Below are 12,831 nucleotides of genomic sequence, written 5' to 3'. Positions count from 1 at the left end.
ACAATGAGGAAGGTCTTCAGAGAGAGTTGGCATTTTATTAATATTTGCCAATATAAATAAATATTGGCAAATGTAAATAATAGAAATATTTATCAATATTTGCCCTTTGCCTCTCTTTGACTTTTCTAGAGTCTAACCTTACTTTACCAAAACTTTTTCTTAGTTTCTTGTGACCCTTCTTATTAATATTGTATCACTTTATTCATGCCCATTCTATACCAATAGATATCCCTTATGGTATTGTTCCTCCTCAGAATTTAGCTGTATTTTGTATTGTGTAACATAGTAGATTACTAATGTTCTGTAAAACTTAGTAATTTATTCATGTGGGAAAGGGGATATAAAGGAAGTATCCTAATTTATATTCCCTGTAGGAATTTAAAACAATGCTGGACATATAGTAAATCTTTAACTTACTTTTTGGTTTAATTGACATAGAAAGCTGAAACTTACCTAAATCATCCTTTCACAGATTCAACAAATATATAATAAGTGCCTACTGTATGTTACAGGAGCTAGAAATAAAGCACCCAACAAAACAGAAAAAGTCTTTGTCCTCATGGAGCTTAAGTTCTTTTAGATATAATGTACCAGATTTCTGGCATGGTTAATCAGAGTTCAACTGTTCTTTTTAAGTGTTCTTCTTTGTTTAAGCATTGAATGAAGCATTTTGTTGTTAAAAATTTGCCAAGAAGTCTCCTTTTTCCTTTTCTTATATTTTTCATCTTGTGAATAAAACCTGGTCCATCAAGAATCCAAATCCTGTCATCCTAAATTTTCTCTTCCTTATGATGAATCTCACTGTAATCATGTGGTGTGTTCTGTTGATTTTTTTTTTTCCCCTCATTCCAAACTTGTCTCATATCCATCACGCCTTCTCCATCACCCCTTCTCCATCTTTATTGCAGCTGACTTAGTTTGGGCACTAATTCTTTTGTTTGGACTAGTGTAAAAGTCATCAGTTTGAGGGAATGTAAACATGGGCAAGAACTTGTGTCTATGTTCAAGGAGATTGTTACAGCTTACTTACACAGCGTTTACTAGCTGCCGGGGACTGTTGTGAATGTTTTATAAATATAAATAGAAACCATTTTAATCCTATGAGAGCCTTATGAGATAAGTGTTATTATTATCCTCATTTTACAGGCCAGGAAACTGAGACGTAAAGTAATTTGCCCAAGGTCACACAGCCAGGATTCAAATGCTGGCAGTCTGACTCAAGTGGATGCTCTTAATCGCTATGCTTGACTTCTTGTGTGGGTAGACAGACACACACATACATCATTTCAGTATTATATAAGTCATGTGTTGCAACTGAGTTCTGCATAAGGCACTATAGGTGTACAGAGGAGGAGCATGTGGCCAGCCTCAGAGAAGCCTTCCTGAGAAACCCCATGCCTGAGCTGAGGCATTAGGCTAGGAAAGGCCTTCCAGGCAGAAGGAACAACAGGAGCACAGATTGAGAAGTGAAATAGCATGACAGCTGCAGGGGATAGTACAAGCAGTTCTGTGTCACCATAGGTCAAAATTTATTTAACAAATTTATTTGAGTGACTGCCACTTGCCAAGCCCAGTTCTTGGCATTAGAGTTACAGCTGAGGACAGGACAGGCAAGGTCCTGCTTCTCTTAGAGCTTACAGTTCAGTGGGCAAGGAACAAACAAGATGTCATCTGGTAGTGGCGGATGTCTGGGTAACAGTAAGGATGGTAGTAGTAATAGCAGACATCTGCATATTAGGCCCCATTTTAAGAATTAACCATTTAATTACCACAGCACTATATGAGGTAAGAACTGTCACTTAAGGGAAAACTGAAATAAGGAGTTGGTTGAGGAAATTGCCCAAGGTTACACAGTTAATGAGTGTTAGCTGGGGTTTCTGGCTTGTGTGGCTTCAGAGCTTGGATTCTTACTGATCTATCATTAAGGTGGAAGAGAAATTCATTTTATGCAAGTTTTTCTCCCCTATTCATAAATACTTTCAAAATTAAAGAATACTGTGGAGAATAATATAACGTGCATATTCCCACCAGCCAGAATTAAATGCTAACAGTTTGTCATAATTGATTTTGTTCTTTAATTCTAGATGAGGATGAAGGTCCCTTTCTCTTCCTTCCCCGGTCCCATTTCTTTTTCTTTCTTCAGCAGAGGGAGACACTCTGATGCCTTCAATGAACATCTTTCTTGTCTGTGTTTTAACTTGTTATTTGAGAAGGTGATAGTGTGGGGTGCTGAAGCCAGGCTGACTGAGTTTGAATCCTAGTTGAATCCCTTCTTGGCTATGCAACATTCTGCAAGTTATTTCACCTGTCTGCACATCAGTCTATGTTTTAGATGGGGGATAATGGTAATGCTCAGCCCATGATGGTTACTGTGAGGATTATGTATTTGAGTCAGCCAATGTGAAGCACGTGGGACAGTACCAGGCACATAGGAAGTGTTCAGTAATTTTTAATCATTACAACTCTAATTATACAAGTAGTATATTTTTATGTATCCATAAAAATGATTTGAATTTTTTCAGTCAGTTCAGTCGCTCAGTTGTGTCTGACTCTTTGCCACCCCATGAATCGCAGCACGCCAGGCCTCCCTGTCCATCACCAACTCCCGGAGTTTACACAAACTCATGTCCATTGAGTCAGTGATACCATCCAGCCATCTCATCCTCTGTCGTCCCCCTTTCCTCCTGCCCCCAATCTTTCCCAGCATCAGGGTCTTTTCAAATGAGTCAGCTTGTCGCATGAGGTGGACAAAGGATTGGAGTTTCAGCTTCAGCATCAGTCCTTCCAGTGAACATTGAGGATTGATCACCTTTAGGATGGACTGGTTGGATCTCCTTGCAGTCCAAGGGACTCTCAAGAGTCTTCTCCAACACCACAGTTGAAAGGCATCAATTCTTTGGCGCTCAGCTTTCTTCACAGTCCAACTTTCACATCCATACATGACCACTGGAAAAACCATAGCCTTAACTAGACGGACCTTTGTTGGCAAAGTAATGTCTCTGCTTTTGAATATGCTATCTAGGTTGGTCATAACTTTCCTTCCAAGGAGTAAGTGTCTTTTAATTTCATGGCTGCAGTCACCATCTGCAGTGATTCTGGAGCCCCCCAAAATAAAGTCTGACACTGTTTCCACTGTTTCCCCATCTATTTCCCATGAACTGATGGGACCAGATGCCATGATCTTAGTTTTCTGAATGGTGAGCTTTAAGCCAACTTTTTCACTCTCCTCTTTCACTTTCATCAAGAGGCTTTTAGTTCCTCTTTACTTTCTGCCATAAGGGTGGTGTCATTTGCATATCTGAGGTTATTGATATTTCTCCTGGCAATCTTGATTCCAGCTTGTGCTTCTTCCAGCCCAGTGTTTCTCATGATGTGCTCTGCATAGAAGTTAAATAAGCAGGGTGACAATATACAGCCTTGATGTATTCCTTTTCCTATTTGGAACCAGTCTGTTGTTCCATGTCCAGTTCTAACTGCTGCTTCCTGACCTGCATACAGGTTTCTCAAGAGGCAGGTCAGGTGGTCTGGTATTCCCATCTCTTGAAGAATTTTCCACAAATTGTTGTGAGCCACACAGTCAAAGGCTTTGGCATAGTCAATAAAGCAGAAATAGCTGTTTTTCTGGAACTCTTCTTGCCTTTTCGCTGATCCAGTGGATGTTGGCAATTTGATCTCTGGTTCCTTGAATTTTTCAAATGTATATAAATGGAATTATTTTATATCTTTAAAATTAATTTTTAAACTTACATGCAAGTAGGTGGTTTAAAGAATAAAGTATTTAGGTTCTAAACGGCTTATTGTACAAACTGCCAATCCCCTGATTTCCCCATAAGAAGAAATAGTTTCCCTAGAGCCAATTGTTTTCAACACCTGAAACTATTTTGGTATGCATCTCTGCTGTTTTTGTGTCCAGTTCTTACCATTATCTTTTTTGTTGTTGTTTTTTTTTACCATTATCTTTTGATTTCCCACTGTGGAAGAGTATAGTCACACCTGTCTCCAACACAAACCTATGCTTCTTATTTTCTTATCCTCCTAGGTGGTTATAATTCTCATTAGATCATTATTCAGTATTTGCCTTATTGAGAGTATGTAAAAGCTATTTATAGCTGAACTATGTTATTTTTTTGGTTAATAAGTCTTTGTTGTTAATTTGCCTAGTTTTCTATGTATTAACTGCTACTGGTCCCTAAATTCATCCCCAGCAAACCAACTCTCTTCTTAGTATCTTCAAACATAGAAGGTATGCTAGCATTTCATCTTCTTGAGAACTTCATCTCCTTTTCCAATTTTGCGTTGGCGTCTACCAAGGTCTTGCATAGCTATTTTATTGGGCCCTCCTTTACAACCATCCTTGCCTTTTCTCTTCTTATCATTTATAAGCTGTGTTGCTGTTGAGAAGTACAGTGCTATTCTGATCCTTGACCCATTTTCCTGATACTGTTTTCCTTTCCCAAAGCTTTTAGAGTCATTTTTCCCTAATGTGCCAGAATTTCACAGACATGTCCAAGTTGGTGTCTGTGAGCCTCTTTATCTGGAAACTCATCCTTCTGAGAACTTTTCCTGAGTTGTCTCTTTTTGCTCACCTTTGTGTTCTTTGTTTTCCATCTCTAGAAATACTGTTACCCAGATATTGGCCTGCCTAGACTGCTGTTTAATTTTCTTTAAATTTCTGTAATTTCTAAAATTTCTTTAAACTTTCTGTAATTTTCTTTCACATTTTAATTTCTATATTTAATTTTTTAAAACTATTTTGGTTTCCATGATTTTTCAAAAGTATCACTTTGTTCTTGTTTCATGGATGCAATATCAGCTCATCTCCCTGTGGAGATTAATAATTACTTTTTCTTCTACCTGAGCAGACTCTTTCCTCCAAGTTGCTTTTCTTCTTTGTTTTAGCTCCTCTTTAGTAGTATAGCCTTTTTTCAAAGGTTTGGTAATTCTCTGCTATCTGCTCATATTTAAGAGTGGGAGACTAAAAAGCTGCTTTTTAAACATTGGGAAAGTCTCTCCAGGTAGGAGTATAACAGAACCTTCTCTGGGAAATACCATCAGCCCAACAGGAAAAAAGCTAATGATAATAACATCTGGGGTTCTCTTATGAAACCACTCAGCCAGTGCTCCCAATAGAGTTGTATACATTAGCAACAGTAAATACAAACTTGGGTAAATGTAGGCTACTATTTGAATGCAGAGTTCCAAATAGCAAGGAGAAATAAGAAAGCCTTCCTCACTGATCAGTGCAAAGAAATAGAGGAAAGCAACAGAATGAGAAAAGACTAGAGATCTCTTCAAGAAAATTAGAGATACCAAGGGAACATTCGGAGAAGGCAATGGCAGCCCACTCCAGTATTCTTGCCTGGAAAATTCCATGGATGGAGGAGCCTGGTGGGCTGCAGTTCATGGGGTTGTTACGAGGCACGACTGAGCGACTTCACTTTCACTTTTCACTTTTCTGCATTGGAAAAGGAAATGGCAACCCACTCCAGTGTTCTTGCCTGGAAAATCGCAGGGATAGGGGAGCCTGGTGGGCTGCCATCTATGGGGTCACACAGAATCGGACACGACTGAAGTGACTTAGCAGGAGCAGCAGCAGACAACATTACATGTTAAGATGGGCTCAATAAAGGATTGAAATGGTATGGACCTAACAGAAACAGGAGGTATAACAAAGAGTTGGCAAGAATACACAGAAGAACTGTACAAAAAAGATCTTCATGACCCAGATAATCACGATGGTGTGATCACTCACCTCAAACCCAGATACCCTGGAATGTGAAGTCAAGTGGGCCTTAGGAAGCATCACTACAAACAAAGCTAGCGGAGGTGATGGAATTCCAGTTGAGCTATTTCAAATCCTAAAAGATGATGCTGTGAAAGTGCTGCACTCAATATGCCAGCAAATTTGGAAAACTCAGCAGTGGCCACAAGACTGGAAAAGGTCAGTTTTCATTCCAATCCCAAAGAAAGGCAATGGAAAAGAATGCTCAATCTACTGCACAATTGCATTCATCTCACATGCTAGTAAAGTAATGCTCAAAATTCTCCAAGCTAGGCTTCAACCCTACTTCCAAGTAGGCTTCAACCCTCCAAGTAGGCTTCCCTACTTCTGAAAGTTCAACCATGAATTTCCAGATGTTCAAGCTAGATTTAGAAAAGGCAGAGGAACCAGAGATCAAATTGCCAACATCCGCTGGATCATGGAAAAAGCAAGAGAGTTCCAGAAAAACATCTATTTCTGCTTTATTGACTATGCCAAAGCCTTTGACTGTGTGGATCACAACAAACTGTGGAAAATTCTTCAAGAGACGGGAATACCAGACCACCTGACCTGCCTCTTGAGAAACCTGTATGCAGGTCAGGAAGCAACAGTTAGAACTGGACATGGAACAACAGACTGGTTCCAAACAGGAAAAGGAATACATCAAGGCTGTATATTGTCACCCTGCTTATTTAATTTATACACAGAGTACATCATGAGAAACACTGGGCTGGAAGAAGCACAAGCTGGAATCAAGATTGCCAGGAGAAATATCAATAACCTCAGATATGCAGATGACACCACCCTTATGGCAGAAAGTGAAGAAATAAGAGCCTCTTGACGAAAGAGGAGAGTAAAAAAGTTGGCTTAAAGCTCACCATTCAGAAAACTAAGATCATGGCATCCGGTCCCATCAGTTCATGGCAAATAGATGGGGAAACAGTGCAAACAGTGACAGACTTTGTGGTTTTCTAAAATCACTGCAGATGGTGATTGCAGCCATGAAATTAAAAGACACTCCTTGGAAGGAAAGTTATGACCAACCTAGACAGCGTATTAAAAACCAGAGACATTACTTTGCCAACAAAGGTCCAATTTGTCAAGGCTATGGTTTTTCCAGTAGTCATGTATGGATGTGAGAGTTGGACTATAAGGAAAGCTGAGCACTAAAGAATTGATGCTTTTGAACTGTGGTGTTGGAAAAGACTCTTGCGAGTCCCTTGGACTGCAAGGAGATCCAACCAGTCCATCCTAAAGGAGATCAGGCTTGGGTGTTTGTTGGAAGGACTGATGTTGAAACTGAAACTCCAATACTTCGGCCACCTGATGCGAAGAACTGACTCATTTGAAAAGACCCTGATGCTGGGAAAGATTGAGGGCGGGAGAAGGGAACGACAGAGGATGAGATGGTTGGATGGCATCACCAACTCAGTGGACATGAGTTTGGGTAAACTCCAGGAGTTGGTGATGGACAGGAAGGCCTGGAGTGCTGCAGTCTGTGGGGTCGCAAAGAGTTGGACACAACTGAATGACTGAACTGAATTGATCTGAGCCTACCTTAATAGTCTCTCTTCTGCCTTTTAAAAAATATTTATTTATTTTGTTTCACTGGGTTAGTTGCGGCACATGGGTTATTCCTTGTGCCTTGCAGGATCTTTTGTTTCCGCACACAGATTCTCTAGTTGTGGTGCATGGACTCAGTAGTCGTGGTGGACAGGCTTAGCTGCCCTGCAGCATGTAGGATCTTTGTTCCCAGAAGCGGGACTGCATTACACAGTGGATTCTTAACCACTGGACCATCAGGGAAGTCCCTCTCTATTCTTTCAAGAACTGATCTTGAAAAGTTGTGGCTTGGTTGGTTATGTCAACACAAGTCTCTTAGAAGGAATGCCTTCATTTTTAGATTATCTGGACCGATGATTTTGAGGTTTTTGAATAGTCTCATATACTCCTCCTAACCTCATTTTCCTTTTGTTAGGTCAGTGTATTAGATACAAAACTCAGACGGAGTTAAATTGTTCATTGAAAGATTTTGCACTAGAATTTCCTGCTTCAGGAGCAAGAGTTTATCTTCAGAATGAGTGCTTAGAGGTGATGGGATCAGGCTTTCTTCTTCTTCTTTTTTTTTTTTTTTTTGACTTCCATTAATGCCACTGTTTTCCTGATAGTATATCTTGTTCCAGAATCAGAAACAACTGGTGTGTGTAGGGCCTTTTGGGCTAATAGTCCACTGTTAGTGGCAGGCTAACGTGGCAGGCCTGAATGGCCAAGCACTAAAGGTTATAAGACATCCTGATTTTCCTACTGAAATTTTTATTTCTTTCTGAAATTCTTGCTATCTAGAACTTTTTCGAGTCAGTATTTTGATTAACAGAAGAAGCATAGCTTCAGGGAAAGAAGTCCCATACTAGCTAATCCTCTCCTCCTCATCCCTGATGAGCTTCAAGCCAAGAAAGATGAACGAACCCTGGACTGGGGGGCAAAAAAGGTGAGTAAAGCAGAAAAAAGTTTAATGTTTTTCTCATATATGTGATGTCTTTTACAAGTTAAAAAGTTATCTTGGCCTTTGCCTACTAGTCATTTGCTGGAGATCATGAAGTGTGGATGTAGCCATCCTATCCAGGTATCACTACAACAGTGCTTTTTAATATCATGTAGCGTTATAGTTTAATTGCTGGTGAGTTGCTAAGTAAGTTTCTAATTTAATAGGTCAACATTTGTATGGGTTGTAATGATTTTGAGAGGTAAAGGTCACTCAGTTTGAAAGACTGTGAGTAGACATGTTTAAAATTAAAGATATGTGTATAAGGGAGGACAGTGGAAGATAAAGCTTTGTATGTAGTTTTGGGTCTTGTTATAGAGGATCAGGCTTAAGATAGTTGTACTTTATCACATGACAGTCCTTGAATCTTTTTGAACAGCACCATGGCATGTTGAAAATGGAACTTTAGAAATTTTAATTTGACAGATATATACAAAATTGAAAATTTTTTCCTCAAGGTATATTGACTACCTGTCATATGCCACCTATGTGCTAGCCATGGGAGTTAAAAAGCTAGCTGAAACAGTCTCTGCCCTTAGAAATAAATATTCAGTAGAAGATGACATAGTAAAAGAAAAAAAGTGTTTTAAATTAGGTAAGTGTGATGATAATGGTTTAGCTGAGGTTCTGTTGGAACAAAGAAGGGAATTGCTCACCTAGAAATTCCTAAAAAGGTTTTTCAGGCGGATGTGATATCTTAACAGCATCTCAAAAAGTGAAGGGATCTATGTAGTAAAAAGTTGGGGGTGAATATTACAGGAAGAGTAAACAGTATAACAAGCGTATAGAAACAGAGGCAAACATGTTAATCAGGCAACTATGGACATTTCTGATTTGCTGTATTCTAAAGCAAAAGGAAAAATGGTATTAGAGGTTAACAGGAACTTTACATGATTTTCTTATATCCAGGTAAGAGATGCACAGGCCTGAACTAGGGAAGCTGTAGTAGTGATGGTGAGAAAGGGACAGTTTCTAGAAAATGTAGAGGTAAGAGCATTAGGACTTAGTGATTGTATTTTGGGACTGAGGATAAGGAGAAGCCTGAAATTGCTCTTAGGTTTCTGCCTGGGTAACCAGATAGATTAGTAATGCCATTAACTGAGCATGAACAGGAAAGAGTGGCGAATCTGGTTCTACTGCAAGAGGCATGGGGTTTGATCCCTAACTAGGGAACTAGGATTCCTCATTCTGTGCAGTGCTGCCCATTCCCCACCCCACACCCCCCCAAGGGGGAAAAAAAAGAAAACACATGTGGCTTGCAGTATATTTCTATTGGATAACACTAATCTAGAGCCTAGTCAGATTCTTGTTTTATTTTAATTATTTTGTACAAGACTACTGAGCAACTGAGCATATGCAGGCACACTTTATAAGTGATAATGAATGTGTTCTGCTAGAAAGCACATAGTATCTGGCTATCGTTCTTCTTGTGATGTTGTAGTAACTGATACTCAATGCCTAGATACCTTAATTCATTAAAAATTTGCAAGTGATTGAGTTTTAATGAAATCACTCCTTACTAATTTATTTGCCTTGTCTATTATCTGGTTATTCAGTGATGCAAGTCATTATAGGAAAGGTAGGATTAATGTTTGATTCTTTACCATTATTAACAAGTTTTAACAATGAATGATGTCCCTATCGTCAGGTGATGAATTTGTTTTCTTGATGTCATTATGAATTCATAGACTTAAACATATTTCAGTTCAGTTCAGTTCAGTCATTCAGTCGTGTCTGACTCTTTGAGACCCTATGAATTGCAGCACGCCATGCCTCCCTGTCCATCACCAACTCCCGGAGTTTACCCAAACTCATGTCCATCAAGTTGGTGATGCCATCCAGCCATCTCATGCTCTGTCGTCCCCTTTCCCTCCTGCCCCCAATCCCTCCCAGCATCAGGGTCTTTTCCAATGAGTCAGCTCATCACATGAGGTGGCCAAAGTATTGGAGTTTCAGCTTCAACATCAGTCCTTCCAAAGAATACCGAGGACTGATCACCTTTAGAATGGAGTGGTTGGATCTCCTTGCAGTCCAAGGAACTCTCAAGAGTCTTCTCTAACAACACAGTTCAAAAGCATCAATTCTTCGGCACTTAGCTTTCTTCACAGTTCAACTCTCACATCCATACATGACCACTGGAAAAACCATAGCCTTGACTAGACGGACCTTTGTTGGCAAAGTAATGTCTCTGCTTTTGAATATGCTATCTAGGTTGGTCATAACTTTCCTTCCAAGGAGTAAGTGTCTTTTAATTTCATGGCTGCAGTCACCATCTGCAGTGATTTTGGAGCCCCCCAGAATAAAGTCTGACACTGTTTCCACTGTTTCCCATCTATTTCCCATGAACTGATGGGACCAGATGCCATGATCTTAGTTTTCTGAATGGTGAGCTTGAAGCCAATGTTTTCACTCTCCTCTTTCACTTTCATCAAGAGGCTTTTAGTTCCTCTTCACTTTCTGCCATAAGGGTGGTGTCATTTGCATATCTGAGGTTTTGATATTTCTCCTGGCAATCTTGATTCCAGCTTGTGCTTCTTCCAGCCCAGCGTTTCTCATGATGTACTCTGCATATAAGTTAAATAAGCAGCGTGACAATATACAGCCTTGATGTACTCCTTTTCCTATTTGGAACCAGTCTGTTGTTCCATGTCCAGTTCTAACTGTTGCTTTTTGACCTGCATATAGTCAATTCCCTGCCATAATTATGCTTATTGATGCCAAAATGGTCCAGTCTCTGGCCTGTGGGAACCTTCTCAAGTTGGTTCCTGGGTCCTTTTGACACAATCCTATTACAGTCTTTGTTAGCTTTTAACCTCTGTTGTGTCTGTAGTGCTCTCTCCTCTTTTGTTCCTGATACCAGCAATTCATGTCTTTTCTCTCTCTTTTTTTCCTTGCTTAATCAGTCTGTTTTTATGCGTCATTTAAAAAAACTAGTTATAGGGTTCATGGATTTTTCCTATTTTTTCTTTCATTTTTCTGATTTCTGCTCTTGAGTTTATTTTCTTCCTTCTTCATGTTTTGTGTTTAGTTTCTTAAACTGAAACTTTAGATTATTGATTTGAGACTTCCTTTTCTACTATAATCATTTAATGTTAAAAATTTATAAGCATTTCTTTAGCTATATTCCCATGCATTTTTGAAATGTTGTATTTTCCTTTTCATTTATTTTAAAATATTTTCTACTTTACCTTGAAATTTCCTCTTGACTCCTGGATTATTTAAATATGTGTTATATAGTTTTCATATATTTGGAATTTCTCAGATTGTGTGTCATTGAATTCTCACTTAATTCTGGTACAGTCAGCATAGCATGGTTTTAATTTTTAAAAATTTACTCTGGTTTGTTTTATTACCTAGCATGTGATCTGCCTTGGTTTGTGTTTTTTGTCAACTGGGAGGGAAAAAGTATATTCTGTTGTCATTGGATGGAGGATTGTATAAAAGTTAGATAACACTGGTTGCTTATGTTTTTTAGATAATCTGTATTCTTGATGATTTTTTGTCTATTTGTATTAATTACTAAGAGAGGAGTGTTGAAACTCTCCAACCATAATTGTGAATTTGGGTATTTCTCCTTTTAGTTCTTAGTTTTTGCTTCTTGTGCTTGAACCTTTGTTGTTAGTTATATACACCTTTAAAGTTACATATTCTTGGTGAATTGGACCACTTGTCATTAGGTAATGCTCCTCTTCATCCCCTGTAATTATCTTTGTTCAGAGTCTTCTTTGTCTGTTATTAATATGGCTACTTAGTTTTCTAAAATTAGTGTTTGCATGGCACATCTTTTCCCATCATTTAGCATTCTTGTGCCCTAGCCTTTCATCATTCCATATATGTAACTTCCTTCTTCAATTAGAAAGATAGCTTCCTTCATCCTGAATATATGTATGTATTTTCTAAATTTTTAATTGCATTAAGTAGTTAGATAAGATAGCCCATACTACCAGAAAACCTCAAATGTACTAGGTAGAGTTCAAATTCTATTTTCAGTGCTTTTTGTCATTAGTCTGAGGTTGTTTAGTCTAAATACTGTGTTCAAAATTTACTTGGGTTAATCTTCTCCTCTATGCCCACATGGGCCTCCAGGTGGTGCAGTGGTAGAGTCCACCTGCCAAGCAAGAGATGTAAGTTCAATCAGTTTTAATGTCCCTCTCATTCTTGTTGTGTATGGGTTTTAGTATGTAAAACATATTTGTAAGAGTCATGACTGTGCAAAATATTTAGCCTTAGAGAAGTGTTATTGCCCTCATCCCTTAAACTGTGGAAGGTAAGAATCTCATTAGTTTGTTGTTACCTGCCTGGTATTTCTTTTGCTAACATAAACAGTTGCAAGTATATTTTATTATTTTCTACCTTTATTCTTACACAGAAAGGAGTTATCATAGATATTCTTTGGCACATTGCTTTAAAAAAATGAATAGAGTTTTGTGTGTGTGCATTTTCAGTTCATTTCAGTTCAGTCACTCAGTTGTGTCTGACTCTTTGCAACTCCATGAACGACAGCACGCCAGGCCAGCCTGTCCATCAC

The 12,831-nt window shown here is 38.8% G+C and overlaps 1 protein-coding gene across 2 annotated transcripts in view; it reads left to right on the top strand.

Moving 5' to 3' along the window:
• Positions 1-12,831, top strand: part of ATAD2B (ATPase family AAA domain containing 2B) — a 153,558-nt gene that overhangs the window by 127,938 nt on the left and 12,789 nt on the right. For both annotated transcript variants that reach the window (XR_009599768.1, XR_009599767.1), the window contains exon 29: positions 8,105-8,249. The gene's annotated coding sequence lies outside the window, so the exon portion shown is untranslated. The remainder of the gene's footprint in view (positions 1-8,104; positions 8,250-12,831) is intronic.

Source organism: Ovis aries, chromosome 3 (genome assembly GCF_016772045.2).
Source record: "Ovis aries strain OAR_USU_Benz2616 breed Rambouillet chromosome 3, ARS-UI_Ramb_v3.0, whole genome shotgun sequence".
Classification (NCBI taxonomy): Eukaryota; Metazoa; Chordata; class Mammalia; order Artiodactyla; family Bovidae; genus Ovis; species Ovis aries.
Note: the sequence above shows the minus strand (reverse complement) of the source record. Positions and strands in the feature narration are given on the sequence as shown.